The sequence below is a fragment of the Balaenoptera borealis genome (assembly GCF_965194805.1).
Source record: "Balaenoptera borealis genome assembly, contig: HAP1_SCAFFOLD_42, whole genome shotgun sequence".
In the NCBI taxonomy this organism is placed as follows: domain Eukaryota; kingdom Metazoa; phylum Chordata; class Mammalia; order Artiodactyla; family Balaenopteridae; genus Balaenoptera; species Balaenoptera borealis.
Genome location: NW_028124003.1, coordinates 1,987,284 through 2,004,995, shown reverse-complemented (window position 1 = coordinate 2,004,995; position 17,712 = coordinate 1,987,284). Strand labels below are relative to the sequence as shown.

Genomic DNA, 17,712 nt, shown 5'->3' with positions numbered 1-17,712 from the left:
GCCTTTTTGGGAGCTGGCCGCAAAAGCGCAGGATGGCTTCAGGCCCTGTTCTGGTTCCGGGGGGCAGGATGAGCCTGTGGTTAATTCTTCTTCCTGATGGGAAAATAGAGTGACCTCTGCATGTCCCAACACCAAGAGCTAGTCTCTCATTGGTTCCATGTCTTCTCGTTCATCCTCAGGACAAATTGCAACCTGTACGGAACAGGAGGTTAAAGGTGCTGATGCTCCAAGTAGGGAGATTGCTAGTAAAGTGGCTGGAATTGCGAACCCGAGCACCATGAGATGAGAAATGACGTGCGTTTTAGAAACCTTTCCCCATCACACGGTGTACCATCTTCTGGGTTTCTCATGCATGTTTTCAATGTAGGAAGATGCCCTTGAACCTGGAGATTTGGGACCCATGCGATGGGTACCACGCAGTATTACTTTAAAGGGTCTGCGTTTGCTCAACCAACCTCACCAAACCTCTCAGCCCCAAGAGTGTCCACCCTTATGTCTCATCCAGCTGTGGGTCTAGATATGGTCAATCCAGGTTGCATCACAGCCCCTGAACGCATTGTGTAAGAATTTCGCTCTCTTTCACTGTCTTTGTTTCATGGGTTTTTCAAAGTAATTTATTTTTATAATGGGGTTTAGCTGCTTTTCACTGCTGTGTTTATGCCGCTTTACACCCACTTGACACACTAACAGAGAGATATCAATACCTAGGTTTTAAGATTATTACTAGTCAGATATATTCTTGTGCGGTGAATAGGGCGTGTTGAGTCCAGTTCTCTGAGCAAGGAGTAGGTCTTGTCTATTACATATTGGTTTTATGGAACGGTATCTGAGCTAATTTGAAACCCTTGTTTTATATATCACCCCACCTCACCTTTCCCGTTAAGCAGCCATAGTGTGTTTTCTGCATGTGTGACTCTGTTCTGTTTTGTAATTCAGTTCAAGTGTAACGGTTTTTACATTCCCTCTATAAGTGATACATTATGAGAAGTGTCCTTTTCTGTGTGACTTATTTCACTTAGAATCGTCGTACCTAAATCCACTCATCATGCTGCTACTAGCCTTATGACATTGATTTCATGGCTGAGTGATATTCCATTGTATATAAGGACCACAACTTCTTTATCCATTTTTCTCTTTCCTGGGATATTGAAGGTGGAATGAAGTGGAGGTCCTTGTCAAGAGAGCAGCCCTAAACTTTGGGGTGCTTGTCTCTTGCTGATTTTTAATTTTCCCAATGTATACCCCCATGAGTGGAAGTGCCCTATGCTCTCTAAGCTTTGCTTTTTAGACGTTTCAGGACTCACCGTACACTTCTCCAGAGTGGCTGTTGGCAATTTACATCCCGCCCATCAGTGTAGCATGGCTCCCATTTCTCCATGGCCTTTCCTGCATTTCTGGTTTTGACACTTTTTTCAGCATGGCCATTTTGACCAATGGGTAGCGAGACTTCTTTGTAGGGCTGATTTGCCTTTCCAGGTTGCTTGGTTGGCCAAAAAGGGCGTATGCGTTTTTTCTTGAATATATTCAGGAAAAAACGCTTACGCCCTTTTTGGCCAAGGGCATCATTGTCAACGTTTTGCCGCTTTTCATGTGCTTTAAAGGCGATTCGAATCTACCTCCTGAAATCTGTTTCCTGCAATTCTGCCTTGATTTCAAATCCTCTTCTTTGCCTTCCCTCAATATATTTGTGGACGAGAGTTATCATTTATAACTCTGCAGGTTTGTGAATTGCAGTGCCCTGAACCTCCATTTTACAACTCGCCTTTTTGGGAGATGGCCGCAAAAGCGCAGGATGGCTTCAGGCCCTGTTCTGGTTCCGGGGGGCAGGATGAGCCTGTGGTTAATTCTTCTTCCTGATGGGAAAATAGAGTGACCTCTGCATGTCCCAACACCAAGAGCTAGTCTCTCATTGGTTCCATGTCTTCTCGTTCATCCTCAGGACAAATTGCAACCTGTACGGAACAGGAGGTTAAAGATGCTGATGCTCCAAGTAGGGAGATTGCTAGTAAAGCGGCTGTTATGGCGAACCCGGGCACAAGGAGATGAGAAATGAGGTACGTTTTAGAAACCTTTCCCCATCACACGGTGTACCATCTTCTGGGTTTCTCATGCATGTTTTCAATGTAGGAAGATGCCCTTGAACCTGGAGATTTGGGACCCATGCGATGGGTACCACGCAGTATTACTTTAAAGGGTCTGCGTTTGCTCACCCAACCTCACCAAACCTCTCAGCCCCAAGAGTGTCCACCCTTATGTCTCATCCAGCTGTGGGTCTAGATATGGTCAATCCAGGTTGCATCACAGCCCCTGAACGCATTGTGTAAGAATTTCGCTCTCTTTCACTGTCTTTGTTTCATGGGTTTTTCAAAGTAATTTATTTTTATAATGGGGTTTAGCTGCTTTTCACTGCTGTGTTTATGCCGCTTTACACCCACTTGACACACTAACAGAGAGATATCAATACCTAGGTTTTAAGATTATTACTAGTCAGATATATTCTTGTGCGGTGAATAGGGCGTGTTGAGTCCAGTTCTCTGAGCAAGGAGTAGGTCTTATCTATTACATATTGGTTTTATGGAACGGTATCTGAGCTAATTTGAAACCCTTGTTTTATGTATCACCCCACCTCACCTTTCCCGTTAAGCAGCCATAGTGTGTTTTCTGCATGTGTGACTCTGTTCTGTTTTGTAATTCAGTTCAAGTGTAACGGTTTTTACATTCCCTCTAAAAGTGATACCTTATGAGAAGTGTCCTTTTCTGTGTGACTTATTTCACTTAGAATCGTCGTACCTAAATCCACTCATCATGCTGCTACTAGCCTTATGACATTGATTTCATGGCTGAGTGATATTCCATTGTATATAAGGACCACAACTTCTTTATCCATTTTTCTCTTTCCTGGGATATTGAAGGTGGAATGAAGTGGAGGTCCTTGTCAAGAGAGCAGCCCTAAACTTTGGGGTGCTTGTCTCTTGCTGATTTTTAATTTTCCCAATGTATACCCCCATGAGTGGAAGTGCCCTATGCTCTGTAGCTTTGCTTTTTAGACGTTTCAGGACTCACCGTACACTTCTCCAGAGTGGCTGTTGGCAATTTACATCCCGCCCATCAGTGTAGCATGGCTCCCATTTCTCCATGGCCTTTCCTGCATTTCTGGTTTTGACACTTTTTTCAGCATGGCCATTTTGACCAATGGGTAGCGAGACTTCTTTGTAGCGCTGATTTGCCTTTCCAGGTTGCTTGGTTGGCCAAAAAGGGCGTATGCGTTTTTTCCTGAATATATTCAGGAAAAAACGCATACGCCCTTTTTGGCCAAGGGCATCATTGTCAACGTTTTGCCGCTTTTCATGTGCTTTAAAGGCGATTCGAATCTACCTCCTGAAATCTGTTTCCTGCAATTCTGCCTTGATTTCAAATCCTCTTCTTTGCCTTCCCTCAATATATTTGTGGACGAGAGTTACCATTTATAACTCTGCAGGTTTGTGAATTGCAGTGCCCTGAACCTCCATTTTACAACTCGCCTTTTTGGGAGATGGCCGCAAAAGCGCAGGATGGCTTCAGGCCCTATTCTGGTTCCGGGGGGCAGGATGAGCCTGTGGTTAATTCTTCTTCCTGATGGGAAAATAGAGTGACCTCTGCATGTCCCAACACCAAGAGCTAGTCTCTCATTGGTTCCATGTCTTCTCGTTCATCCTCAGGACAAATTGCAACCTGTACGGAACAGGAGGTTAAAGATGCTGATGCTCCAAGTAGGGAGATTGCTAGTAAAGTGGCTGTTATGGCGAACCCGGGCACAAGGAGATGAGAAATGAGGTACGTTTTAGAAACCTTTCCCCATCACACGGTGTACCATCTTCTGGGTTTCTCATGCATGTTTTCAATGTAGGAAGATGCCCTTGAACCTGGAGATTTGGGACCCATGCGATGGGTACCACGCAGTATTACTTTAAAGGGTCTGCGTTTGCTCACCCAACCTCACCAAACCTCTCAGCCCCAAGAGTGTCCACCCTTATGTCTCATCCAGCTGTGGGTCTAGATATGGTCAATCCAGGTTGCATCACAGCCCCTGAACGCATTGTGTAAGAATTTCGCTCTCTTTCACTGTCTTTGTTTCATGGGTTTTTCAAAGGAATTTATTTTTATAATGGGGTTTAGCTGCTTTTCACTGCTGTGTTTATGCTGCTTTACACCCACTTGACACACTAACAGAGAGATATCAATACATAGGTTTTAAGATTATTACTAGTCAGATATATTCTTGTGTGGTGAATAGGGCGTGTTGAGTCCAGTTCTCTGAGCAAGGAGTAGGTCTTGTCTATTACATATTGGTTTTATGGAACGGTATCTGAGCTAATTTGAAACCCTTGTTTTATGTATCACCCCACCTCACCTTTCCCGTTAAGCAGCCATAGTGTGTTTTCTGCATGTGTGACTCTGTTCTGTTTTGTAATTCAGTTCAAGTGTAACGGTTTTTACATTCCCTCTATCAGTGATACCTTATGAGAAGTGTCCTTTTCTGTGTGACTTATTTCACTTAGAATCGTCGTACCTAAATCCACTCATCATGCTGCTACTAGCCTTATGACATTGATTTCCTGGCTGAGTGATATTCCATTGTATATAAGGACCACAACTTCTTTATCCATTTTTCTCTTTCCTGGGATATTGAAGGTGGAATGAAGTGGAGGTCCTTGTCAAGAGAGCAGCCCTAAACTTTGGGGTGCTTGTCTCTTGCTGATTTTTAATTTTCCCAATGTATACCCCCATGAGTGGAAGTGCCCTATGCTCTCTAAGCTTTGCTTTTTAGACGTTTCAGGACTCACCGTACACTTCTCCAGAGTGGCTGTTGGCAATTTACATCCCGCCCATCAGTGTAGCATGGCTCCCATTTCTCCATGGCCTTTCCTGCATTTCTGGTTTTGACACTTTTTTCAGCATGGCCATTTTGACCAATGGGTAGCGAGACTTCTTTGTAGCGCTGATTTGCCTTTCCAGGTTGCTTGGTTGGCCAAAAAGGGCGTATGCGTTTTTTCCTGAATATATTCAGGAAAAAACGCATACGCCCTTTTTGGCCAAGGGCATCATTGTCAACGTTTTGCCGCTTTTCATGTGCTTTAAAGGCGATTCGAATCTACCTCCTGAAATCTGTTTCCTGCAATTCTGCCTTGATTTCATATCCTCTTCTTTGCCTTCCCTCAATATATTTGTGGACTAGAGTTATCATTTATAACTCTGCAGGTTTGTGAATTGCAGTGCCCTGAAGCTCCATTTTACAACTCGCGTTCTTGGGAGCTGGCCGCAAAAGCGCAGGATGGCTTCAGGCCCTGTTCTGGTTCCGGGGGGCAGGCTGAGCCTGTGGTTAATTCTTCTTCCTGATGGGAAAATAGAGTGACCTGTGCCTGTCCCTACACCAAGAGCTAGTCTCTCATTGGTTCCAAGTCTTCCCGTTCATGCTCAGGACAAATTGCAACCTGTACGGAACAGGAGGTTAAAGGTGCTGATGCTCCAAGTAGGGAGATTGCTAGTAAAGTGGCTGGAATGGCGAACCCGAGCACCAGGAGATGAGAAATGACGTGCGTTTTAGAAACCTTTCCCCATCACACGGTGTACCATCTTCTGGGTTTCTCATGCATGTTTTCAATGTAGGAAGATGCCCTTGAACCTGGAGATTTGGGACCCATGCGATGGGTACCACGCAGTATTACTTTAAAGGGTCTGCGTTTGCTCACCCAACCTCACCAAACCTCTCAGCCCCAAGAGTGTCCACCCTTATGTCTCATCCAGCTGTGGGTCTAGATATGGTCAATCCAGGTTGCATCACAGCCCCTGAACGCATTGTGTAAGAACTTCGCTCTCTTTCACTGTCTTTGTTTCATGGGTTTTTCAAAGTAATTTATTTTTATAATGGGGTTTAGCTGCTTTTCACTGCTGTGTTTATGCCGCTTTACACCCACTTGACACACTAACAGAGAGATATCAATACATAGGTTTTAAGATTATTACTAGTCAGATATATTCTTGTGCGGTGAATAGGGCGTGTTGAGTCCAGTTCTCTGAGCAAGGAGTAGGTCTTGTCTATTACATATTGGTTTTATGGAACGGTATCTGAGCTAATTTGAAACCCTTGTTTTATGTATCACCCCACCTCACCTTTCCCGTTAAGCAGCCATAGTGTGTTTTCTGCATGTGTGACTCTGTTCTGTTTTGTAATTCAGTTCAAGTGTAACGGTTTTTACATTCCCTCTATAAGTGATACATTATGAGAAGTGTCCTTTTCTGTGTGACTTATTTCACTTAGAATCGTCGTACCTAAATCCACTCATCATGCTGCTACTAGCCTTATGACATTGATTTCATGGCTGAGTGATATTCCATTGTATATAAGGACCACAACTTCTTTATCCATTTTTCTCTTTCCTGGGATATTGAAGGTGGAATGAAGTGGAGGTCCTTGTCAAGAGAGCAGCCCTAAACTTTGGGGTGCTTGTGTCTTGCTGATTTTTAATTTTCCCAATGTATACCCCCATGAGTGGAAGTGCCCTATGCTCTCTAAGCTTTGCTTTTTAGACGTTTCAGGACTCACCGTACACTTCTCCAGAGTGGCTGTTGGCAATTTACATCCCGCCCATCAGTGTAGCATGGCTCCCATTTCTCCATGGCCTTTCCTGCATTTCTGGTTTTGACACTTTTTTCAGCATGGCCATTTTGACCAATGGGTAGCGAGACTTCTTTGTAGCGCTGATTTGCCTTTCCAGGTTGCTTGGTTGGCCAAAAAGGGCGTATGCGTTTTTTCCTGAATATATTCAGGAAAAAACGCTTACGCCCTTTTTGGCCAAGGGCATCATTGTCAACGTTTTGCCGCTTTTCATGTGCTTTAAAGGCGATTCGAATCTACCTCCTGAAATCTGTTTCCTGCAATTCTGCCTTGATTTCAAATCCTCTTCTTTGCCTTCCCTCAATATATTTGTGGACGAGAGTTATCATTTATAACTCTGCAGGTTTGTGAATTGCAGTGCCCTGAACCTCCATTTTACAACTCGCCTTTTTGGGAGATGGCCGCAAAAGCGCAGGATGGCTTCAGGCCCTGTTCTGGTTCCGGGGGGCAGGATGAGCCTGTGGTTAATTCTTCTTCCTGATGGGAAAATAGAGTGACCTCTGCATGTCCCAACACCAAGAGCTAGTCTCTCATTGGTTCCATGTCTTCTCGTTCATCCTCAGGACAAATTGCAACCTGTACGGAACAGGAGGTTAAAGATGCTGATGCTCCAAGTAGGGAGATTGCTAGTAAAGTGGCTGTTATGGCGAACCCGGGCACAAGGAGATGAGAAATGAGGTACGTTTTAGAAACCTTTCCCCATCACACGGTGTACCATCTTCTGGGTTTCTCATGCATGTTTTCAATGTAGGAAGATGCCCTTGAACCTGGAGATTTGGGACCCATGCGATGGGTACCACGCAGTATTACTTTAAAGGGTCTGCGTTTGCTCACCCAACCTCACCAAACCTCTCAGCCCCAAGAGTGTCCACCCTTATGTCTCATCCAGCTGTGGGTCTAGATATGGTCAATCCAGGTTGCATCACAGCCCCTGAACGCATTGTGTAAGAATTTCGCTCTCTTTCACTGTCTTTGTTTCATGGGTTTTTCAAAGTAATTTATTTTTATAATGGGGTTTAGCTGCTTTTCACTGCTGTGTTTATGCCGCTTTACACCCACTTGACACACTAACAGAGAGATATCAATACCTAGGTTTTAAGATTATTACTAGTCAGATATATTCTTGTGCGGTGAATAGGGCGTGTTGAGTCCAGTTCTCTGAGCAAGGAGTAGGTCTTATCTATTACATATTGGTTTTATGGAACGGTATCTGAGCTAATTTGAAACCCTTGTTTTATGTATCACCCCACCTCACCTTTCCCGTTAAGCAGCCATAGTGTGTTTTCTGCATGTGTGACTCTGTTCTGTTTTGTAATTCAGTTCAAGTGTAACGGTTTTTACATTCCCTCTAAAAGTGATACCTTATGAGAAGTGTCCTTTTCTGTGTGACTTATTTCACTTAGAATCGTCGTACCTAAATCCACTCATCATGCTGCTACTAGCCTTATGACATTGATTTCATGGCTGAGTGATATTCCATTGTATATAAGGACCACAACTTCTTTATCCATTTTTCTCTTTCCTGGGATATTGAAGGTGGAATGAAGTGGAGGTCCTTGTCAAGAGAGCAGCCCTAAACTTTGGGGTGCTTGTCTCTTGCTGATTTTTAATTTTCCCAATGTATACCCCCATGAGTGGAAGTGCCCTATGCTCTCTAAGCTTTGCTTTTTAGACGTTTCAGGACTCACCGTACACTTCTCCAGAGTGGCTGTTGGCAATTTACATCCCGCCCATCAGTGTAGCATGGCTCCCATTTCTCCATGGCCTTTCCTGCATTTCTGGTTTTGACACTTTTTTCAGCATGGCCATTTTGACCAATGGGTAGCGAGACTTCTTTGTAGCGCTGATTTGCCTTTCCAGGTTGTTTGGTTGGCCAAAAAGGGCGTATGCGTTTTTTCCTGAATATATTCAGGAAAAAACGCTTACGCCCTTTTTGGCCAAGGGCATCATTGTCAACGTTTTGCCGCTTTTCATGTGCTTTAAAGGCGATTCGAATCTACCTCCTGAAATCTGTTTCCTGCAATTCTGCCTTGATTTCAAATCCTCTTCTTTGCCTTCCCTCAATATATTTGTGGACGAGAGTTATCATTTATAACTCTGCAGGTTTGTGAATTGCAGTGCCCTGAACCTCCATTTTACAACTCGCCTTTTTGGGAGATGGCCGCAAAAGCGCAGGATGGCTTCAGGCCCTGTTCTGGTTCCGGGGGGCAGGATGAGCCTGTGGTTAATTCTTCTTCCTGATGGGAAAATAGAGTGACCTCTGCATGTCCCAACACCAAGAGCTAGTCTCTCATTGGTTCCATGTCTTCTCGTTCATCCTCAGGACAAATTGCAACCTGTACGGATCAGGAGGTTAAAGGTGCTGATGCTCCAAGTAGGGAGATTGCTAGTAAAGTGGCTGGAATTGCGAACCCGAGCACCATGAGATGAGAAATGAGGTGCGTTTTAGAAACCTTTCCCCATCACACGGTGTACCATCTTCTGGGTTTCTCATGCATGTTTTCAATGTAGGAAGATGCCCTTGAACCTGGAGATTTGGGACCCATGCGATGGGTACCACGCAGTATTACTTTAAAGGGTCTGCGTTTGCTCACCCAACCTCACCAAACCTCTCAGCCCCAAGAGTGTCCACCCTTATGTCTCATCCAGCTGTGGGTCTAGATATGGTCAATCCAGGTTGCATCACAGCCCCTGAACGCATTGTGTAAGAATTTCGCTCTCTTTCACTGTCTTTGTTTCATGGGTTTTTCAAAGGAATTTATTTTTATAATGGGGTTTAGCTGCTTTTCACTGCTGTGTTTATGCTGCTTTACACCCACTTGACACACTAACAGAGAGATATCAATACATAGGTTTTAAGATTATTACTAGTCAGATATATTCTTGTGTGGTGAATAGGGCGTGTTGAGTCCAGTTCTCTGAGCAAGGAGTAGGTCTTGTCTATTACATATTGGTTTTATGGAACGGTATCTGAGCTAATTTGAAACCCTTGTTTTATGTATCACCCCACCTCACCTTTCCCGTTAAGCAGCCATAGTGTGTTTTCTGCATGTGTGACTCTGTTCTGTTTTGTAATTCAGTTCAAGTGTAACGGTTTTTACATTCCCTCTATCAGTGATACCTTATGAGAAGTGTCCTTTTCTGTGTGACTTATTTCACTTAGAATCGTCGTACCTAAATCCACTCATCATGCTGCTACTAGCCTTATGACATTGATTTCCTGGCTGAGTGATATTCCATTGTATATAAGGACCACAACTTCTTTATCCATTTTTCTCTTTCCTGGGATATTGAAGGTGGAATGAAGTGGAGGTCCTTGTCAAGAGAGCAGCCCTAAACTTTGGGGTGCTTGTCTCTTGCTGATTTTTAATTTTCCCAATGCATACCCCCATGAGTGGAAGTGCCCTATGCTCTCTAAGCTTTGCTTTTTAGACGTTTCAGGACTCACCGTACACTTCTCCAGAGTGGCTGTTGGCAATTTACATCCCGCCCATCAGTGTAGCATGGCTCCCATTTCTCCATGGCCTTTCCTGCATTTCTGGTTTTGACACTTTTTTCAGCATGGCCATTTTGACCAATGGGTAGCGAGACTTCTTTGTAGCGCTGATTTGCCTTTCCAGGTTGCTTGGTTGGCCAAAAAGGGCGTATGCGTTTTTTCCTGAATATATTCAGGAAAAAACGCATACGCCCTTTTTGGCCAAGGGCATCATTGTCAACGTTTTGCCGCTTTTCATGTGCTTTAAAGGCGATTCGAATCTACCTCCTGAAATCTGTTTCCTGCAATTCTGCCTTGATTTCATATCCTCTTCTTTGCCTTCCCTCAATATATTTGTGGACTAGAGTTATCATTTATAACTCTGCAGGTTTGTGAATTGCAGTGCCCTGAAGCTCCATTTTACAACTCGCGTTCTTGGGAGCTGGCCGCAAAAGCGCAGGATGGCTTCAGGCCCTGTTCTGGTTCCGGGGGGCAGGCTGAGCCTGTGGTTAATTCTTCTTCCTGATGGGAAAATAGAGTGACCTGTGCCTGTCCCTACACCAAGAGCTAGTCTCTCATTGGTTCCAAGTCTTCCCGTTCATGCTCAGGACAAATTGCAACCTGTACGGAACAGGAGGTTAAAGGTGCTGATGCTCCAAGTAGGGAGATTGCTAGTAAAGTGGCTGGAATGGCGAACCCGAGCACCAGGAGATGAGAAATGACGTGCGTTTTAGAAACCTTTCCCCATCACACGGTGTACCATCTTCTGGGTTTCTCATGCATGTTTTCAATGTAGGAAGATGCCCTTGAACCTGGAGATTTGGGACCCATGCGATGGGTACCACGCAGTATTACTTTAAAGGGTCTGCGTTTGCTCACCCAACCTCACCAAACCTCTCAGCCCCAAGAGTGTCCACCCTTATGTCTCATCCAGCTGTGGGTCTAGATATGGTCAATCCAGGTTGCATCACAGCCCCTGAACGCATTGTGTAAGAACTTCGCTCTCTTTCACTGTCTTTGTTTCATGGGTTTTTCAAAGTAATTTATTTTTATAATGGGGTTTAGCTGCTTTTCACTGCTGTGTTTATGCCGCTTTACACCCACTTGACACACTAACAGAGAGATATCAATACATAGGTTTTAAGATTATTACTAGTCAGATATATTCTTGTGCGGTGAATAGGGCGTGTTGAGTCCAGTTCTCTGAGCAAGGAGTAGGTCTTGTCTATTACATATTGGTTTTATGGAACGGTATCTGAGCTAATTTGAAACCCTTGTTTTATGTATCACCCCACCTCACCTTTCCCGTTAAGCAGCCATAGTGTGTTTTCTGCATGTGTGACTCTGTTCTGTTTTGTAATTCAGTTCAAGTGTAACGGTTTTTACATTCCCTCTATAAGTGATACATTATGAGAAGTGTCCTTTTCTGTGTGACTTATTTCACTTAGAATCGTCGTACCTAAATCCACTCATCATGCTGCTACTAGCCTTATGACATTGATTTCATGGCTGAGTGATATTCCATTGTATATAAGGACCACAACTTCTTTATCCATTTTTCTCTTTCCTGGGATATTGAAGGTGGAATGAAGTGGAGGTCCTTGTCAAGAGAGCAGCCCTAAACTTTGGGGTGCTTGTGTCTTGCTGATTTTTAATTTTCCCAATGTATACCCCCATGAGTGGAAGTGCCCTATGCTCTCTAAGCTTTGCTTTTTAGACGTTTCAGGACTCACCGTACACTTCTCCAGAGTGGCTGTTGGCAATTTACATCCCGCCCATCAGTGTAGCATGGCTCCCATTTCTCCATGGCCTTTCCTGCATTTCTGGTTTTGACACTTTTTTCAGCATGGCCATTTTGACCAATGGGTAGCGAGACTTCTTTGTAGCGCTGATTTGCCTTTCCAGGTTGCTTGGTTGGCCAAAAAGGGCGTATGCGTTTTTTCCTGAATATATTCAGGAAAAAACGCTTACGCCCTTTTTGGCCAAGGGCATCATTGTCAACGTTTTGCCGCTTTTCATGTGCTTTAAAGGCGATTCGAATCTACCTCCTGAAATCTGTTTCCTGCAATTCTGCCTTGATTTCAAATCCTCTTCTTTGCCTTCCCTCAATATATTTGTGGACGAGAGTTATCATTTATAACTCTGCAGGTTTGTGAATTGCAGTGCCCTGAACCTCCATTTTACAACTCGCCTTTTTGGGAGATGGCCGCAAAAGCGCAGGATGGCTTCAGGCCCTGTTCTGGTTCCGGGGGGCAGGATGAGCCTGTGGTTAATTCTTCTTCCTGATGGGAAAATAGAGTGACCTCTGCATGTCCCAACACCAAGAGCTAGTCTCTCATTGGTTCCATGTCTTCTCGTTCATCCTCAGGACAAATTGCAACCTGTACGGAACAGGAGGTTAAAGATGCTGATGCTCCAAGTAGGGAGATTGCTAGTAAAGTGGCTGTTATGGCGAACCCGGGCACAAGGAGATGAGAAATGAGGTACGTTTTAGAAACCTTTCCCCATCACACGGTGTACCATCTTCTGGGTTTCTCATGCATGTTTTCAATGTAGGAAGATGCCCTTGAACCTGGAGATTTGGGACCCATGCGATGGGTACCACGCAGTATTACTTTAAAGGGTCTGCGTTTGCTCACCCAACCTCACCAAACCTCTCAGCCCCAAGAGTGTCCACCCTTATGTCTCATCCAGCTGTGGGTCTAGATATGGTCAATCCAGGTTGCATCACAGCCCCTGAACGCATTGTGTAAGAATTTCGCTCTCTTTCACTGTCTTTGTTTCATGGGTTTTTCAAAGGAATTTATTTTTATAATGGGGTTTAGCTGCTTTTCACTGCTGTGTTTATGCCGCTTTACACCCACTTGACACACTAACAGAGAGATATCAATACATAGGTTTTAAGATTATTACTAGTCAGATATATTCTTGTGCGGTGAATAGGGCGTGTTGAGTCCAGTTCTCTGAGCAAGGAGTAGGTCTTGTCTATTACATATTGGTTTTATGGAACGGTATCTGAGCTAATTTGAAACCCTTGTTTTATGTATCACCCCACCTCACCTTTCCCGTTAAGCAGCCATAGTGTGTTTTCTGCATGTGTGACTCTGTTCTGTTTTGTAATTCAGTTCAAGTGTAACGGTTTTTACATTCCCTCTATAAGTGATACATTATGAGAAGTGTCCTTTTCTGTGTGACTTATTTCACTTAGAATCGTCGTACCTAAATCCACTCATCATGCTGCTACTAGCCTTATGACATTGATTTCATGGCTGAGTGATATTCCATTGTATATAAGGACCACAACTTCTTTATCCATTTTTCTCTTTCCTGGGATATTGAAGGTGGAATGAAGTGGAGGTCCTTGTCAAGAGAGCAGCCCTAAACTTTGGGGTGCTTGTCTCTTGCTGATTTTTAATTTTCCCAATGTATACCCCCATGAGTGGAAGTGCCCTATGCTCTCTAAGCTTTGCTTTTTAGACGTTTCAGGACTCACCGTACACTTCTCCAGAGTGGCTGTTGGCAATTTACATCCCGCCCATCAGTGTAGCATGGCTCCCATTTCTCCATGGCCTTTCCTGCATTTCTGGTTTTGACACTTTTTTCAGCATGGCCATTTTGACCAATGGGTAGCGAGACTTCTTTGTAGCGCTGATTTGCCTTTCCAGGTTGCTTGGTTGGCCAAAAAGGGCGTATGCGTTTTTTCCTGAATATATTCAGGAAAAAACGCTTACGCCCTTTTTGGCCAAGGGCATCATTGTCAACGTTTTGCCGCTTTTCATGTGCTTTAAAGGCGATTCGAATCTACCTCCTGAAATCTGTTTCCTGCAATTCTGCCTTGATTTCAAATCCTCTTCTTTGCCTTCCCTCAATATATTTGTGGACGAGAGTTATCATTTATAACTCTGCAGGTTTGTGAATTGCAGTGCCCTGAACCTCCATTTTACAACTCGCCTTTTTGGGAGATGGCCGCAAAAGCGCAGGATGGCTTCAGGCCCTGTTCTGGTTCCGGGGGGCAGGATGAGCCTGTGGTTAATTCTTCTTCCTGATGGGAAAATAGAGTGACCTCTGCATGTCCCAACACCAAGAGCTAGTCTCTCATTGGTTCCATGTCTTCTCGTTCATCCTCAGGACAAATTGCAACCTGTACGGAACAGGAGGTTAAAGATGCTGATGCTCCAAGTAGGGAGATTGCTAGTAAAGTGGCTGTTATGGCGAACCCGGGCACAAGGAGATGAGAAATGAGGTACGTTTTAGAAACCTTTCCCCATCACACGGTGTACCATCTTCTGGGTTTCTCATGCATGTTTTCAATGTAGGAAGATGCCCTTGAACCTGGAGATTTGGGACCCATGCGATGGGTACCACGCAGTATTACTTTAAAGGGTCTGCGTTTGCTCACCCAACCTCACCAAACCTCTCAGCCCCAAGAGTGTCCACCCTTATGTCTCATCCAGCTGTGGGTCTAGATATGGTCAATCCAGGTTGCATCACAGCCCCTGAACGCATTGTGTAAGAATTTCGCTCTCTTTCACTGTCTTTGTTTCATGGGTTTTTCAAAGGAATTTATTTTTATAATGGGGTTTAGCTGCTTTTCACTGCTGTGTTTATGCCGCTTTACACCCACTTGACACACTAACAGAGAGATATCAATACCTAGGTTTTAAGATTATTACTAGTCAGATATATTCTTGTGCGGTGAATAGGGCGTGTTGAGTCCAGTTCTCTGAGCAAGGAGTAGGTCTTATCTATTACATATTGGTTTTATGGAACGGTATCTGAGCTAATTTGAAACCCTTGTTTTATGTATCACCCCACCTCACCTTTCCCGTTAAGCAGCCATAGTGTGTTTTCTGCATGTGTGACTCTGTTCTGTTTTGTAATTCAGTTCAAGTGTAACGGTTTTTACATTCCCTCTATAAGTGATACATTATGAGAAGTGTCCTTTTCTGTGTGACTTATTTCACTTAGAATCGTCGTACCTAAATCCACTCATCATGCTGCTACTAGCCTTATGACATTGATTTCATGGCTGAGTGATATTCCATTGTATATAAGGACCACAACTTCTTTATCCATTTTTCTCTTTCCTGGGATATTGAAGGTGGAATGAAGTGGAGGTCCTTGTCAAGAGAGCAGCCCTAAACTTTGGGGTGCTTGTCTCTTGCTGATTTTTAATTTTCCCAATGTATACCCCCATGAGTGGAAGTGCCCTATGCTCTCTAAGCTTTGCTTTTTAGACGTTTCAGGACTCACCGTACACTTCTCCAGAGTGGCTGTTGGCAATTTACATCCCGCCCATCAGTGTAGCATGGCTCCCATTTCTCCATGGCCTTTCCTGCATTTCTGGTTTTGACACTTTTTTCAGCATGGCCATTTTGACCAATGGGTAGCGAGACTTCTTTGTAGCGCTGATTTGCCTTTCCAGGTTGTTTGGTTGGCCAAAAAGGGCGTATGCGTTTTTTCCTGAATATATTCAGGAAAAAATGCTTACGCCCTTTTTGGCCAAGGGCATCATTGTCAACGTTTTGCCGCTTTTCATGTGCTTTAAAGGCGATTCGAATCTACCTCCTGAAATCTGTTTCCTGCAATTCTGCCTTGATTTCAAATCCTCTTCTTTGCCTTCCCTCAATATATTTGTGGACGAGAGTTATCATTTATAACTCTGCAGGTTTGTGAATTGCAGTGCCCTGAACCTCCATTTTACAACTCGCCTTTTTGGGAGCTGGCCGCAAAAGCGCAGGATGGCTTCAGGCCCTGTTCTGGTTCCGGGGGGCAGGATGAGCCTGTGGTTAATTCTTCTTCCTGATGGGAAAATAGAGTGACCTCTGCATGTCCCAACACCAAGAGCTAGTCTCTCATTGGTTCCATGTCTTCTCGTTCATCCTCAGGACAAATTGCAACCTGTACGGATCAGGAGGTTAAAGGTGCTGATGCTCCAAGTAGGGAGATTGCTAGTAAAGTGGCTGGAATTGCGAACCCGAGCACCATGAGATGAGAAATGAGGTGCGTTTTAGAAACCTTTCCCCATCACACGGTGTACCATCTTCTGGGTTTCTCATGCATGTTTTCAATGTAGGAAGATGCCCTTGAACCTGGAGATTTGGGACCCATGCGATGGGTACCACGCAGTATTACTTTAAAGGGTCTGCGTTTGCTCAACCAACCTCACCAAACCTCTCAGCCCCAAGAGTGTCCACCCTTATGTCTCATCCAGCTGTGGGTCTAGATATGGTCAATCCAGGTTGCATCACAGCCCCTGAACGCATTGTGTAAGAATTTCGCTCTCTTTCACTGTCTTTGTTTCATGGGTTTTTCAAAGTAATTTATTTTTATAATGGGGTTTAGCTGCTTTTCACTGCTGTGTTTATGCCGCTTTACACCCACTTGACACACTAACAGAGAGATATCAATACCTAGGTTTTAAGATTATTACTAGTCAGATATATTCTTGTGCGGTGAATAGGGCGTGTTGAGTCCAGTTCTCTGAGCAAGGAGTAGGTCTTGTCTATTACATATTGGTTTTATGGAACGGTATCTGAGCTAATTTGAAACCCTTGTTTTATATATCACCCCACCTCACCTTTCCCGTTAAGCAGCCATAGTGTGTTTTCTGCATGTGTGACTCTGTTCTGTTTTGTAATTCAGTTCAAGTGTAACGGTTTTTACATTCCCTCTATAAGTGATACATTATGAGAAGTGTCCTTTTCTGTGTGACTTATTTCACTTAGAATCGTCGTACCTAAATCCACTCATCATGCTGCTACTAGCCTTATGACATTGATTTCATGGCTGAGTGATATTCCATTGTATATAAGGACCACAACTTCTTTATCCATTTTTCTCTTTCCTGGGATATTGAAGGTGGAATGAAGTGGAGGTCCTTGTCAAGAGAGCAGCCCTAAACTTTGGGGTGCTTGTCTCTTGCTGATTTTTAATTTTCCCAATGTATACCCCCATGAGTGGAAGTGCCCTATGCTCTCTAAGCTTTGCTTTTTAGACGTTTCAGGACTCACCGTACACTTCTCCAGAGTGGCTGTTGGCAATTTACATCCCGCCCATCAGTGTAGCATGGCTCCCATTTCTCCATGGCCTTTCCTGCATTTCTGGTTTTGACACTTTTTTCAGCATGGCCATTTTGACCAATGGGTAGCGAGACTTCTTTGTAGGGCTGATTTGCCTTTCCAGGTTGCTTGGTTGGCCAAAAAGGGCGTATGCGTTTTTTCTTGAATATATTCAGGAAAAAACGCTTACGCCCTTTTTGGCCAAGGGCATCATTGTCAACGTTTTGCCGCTTTTCATGTGCTTTAAAGGCGATTCGAATCTACCTCCTGAAATCTGTTTCCTGCAATTCTGCCTTGATTTCAAATCCTCTTCTTTGCCTTCCCTCAATATATTTGTGGACGAGAGTTATCATTTATAACTCTGCAGGTTTGTGAATTGCAGTGCCCTGAACCTCCATTTTACAACTCGCCTTTTTGGGAGATGGCCGCAAAAGCGCAGGATGGCTTCAGGCCCTGTTCTGGTTCCGGGGGGCAGGATGAGCCTGTGGTTAATTCTTCTTCCTGATGGGAAAATAGAGTGA

At 44.1% G+C, this 17,712-nt stretch overlaps 1 long non-coding RNA gene across 1 annotated transcript in view; it reads right to left on the bottom strand.

Moving 5' to 3' along the window:
- Nucleotides 1–17,712, bottom strand: part of LOC309621238 — an 801,112-nt gene that overhangs the window by 144,660 nt on the left and 638,740 nt on the right. The gene's annotated exons all lie outside the window — the stretch shown is intronic.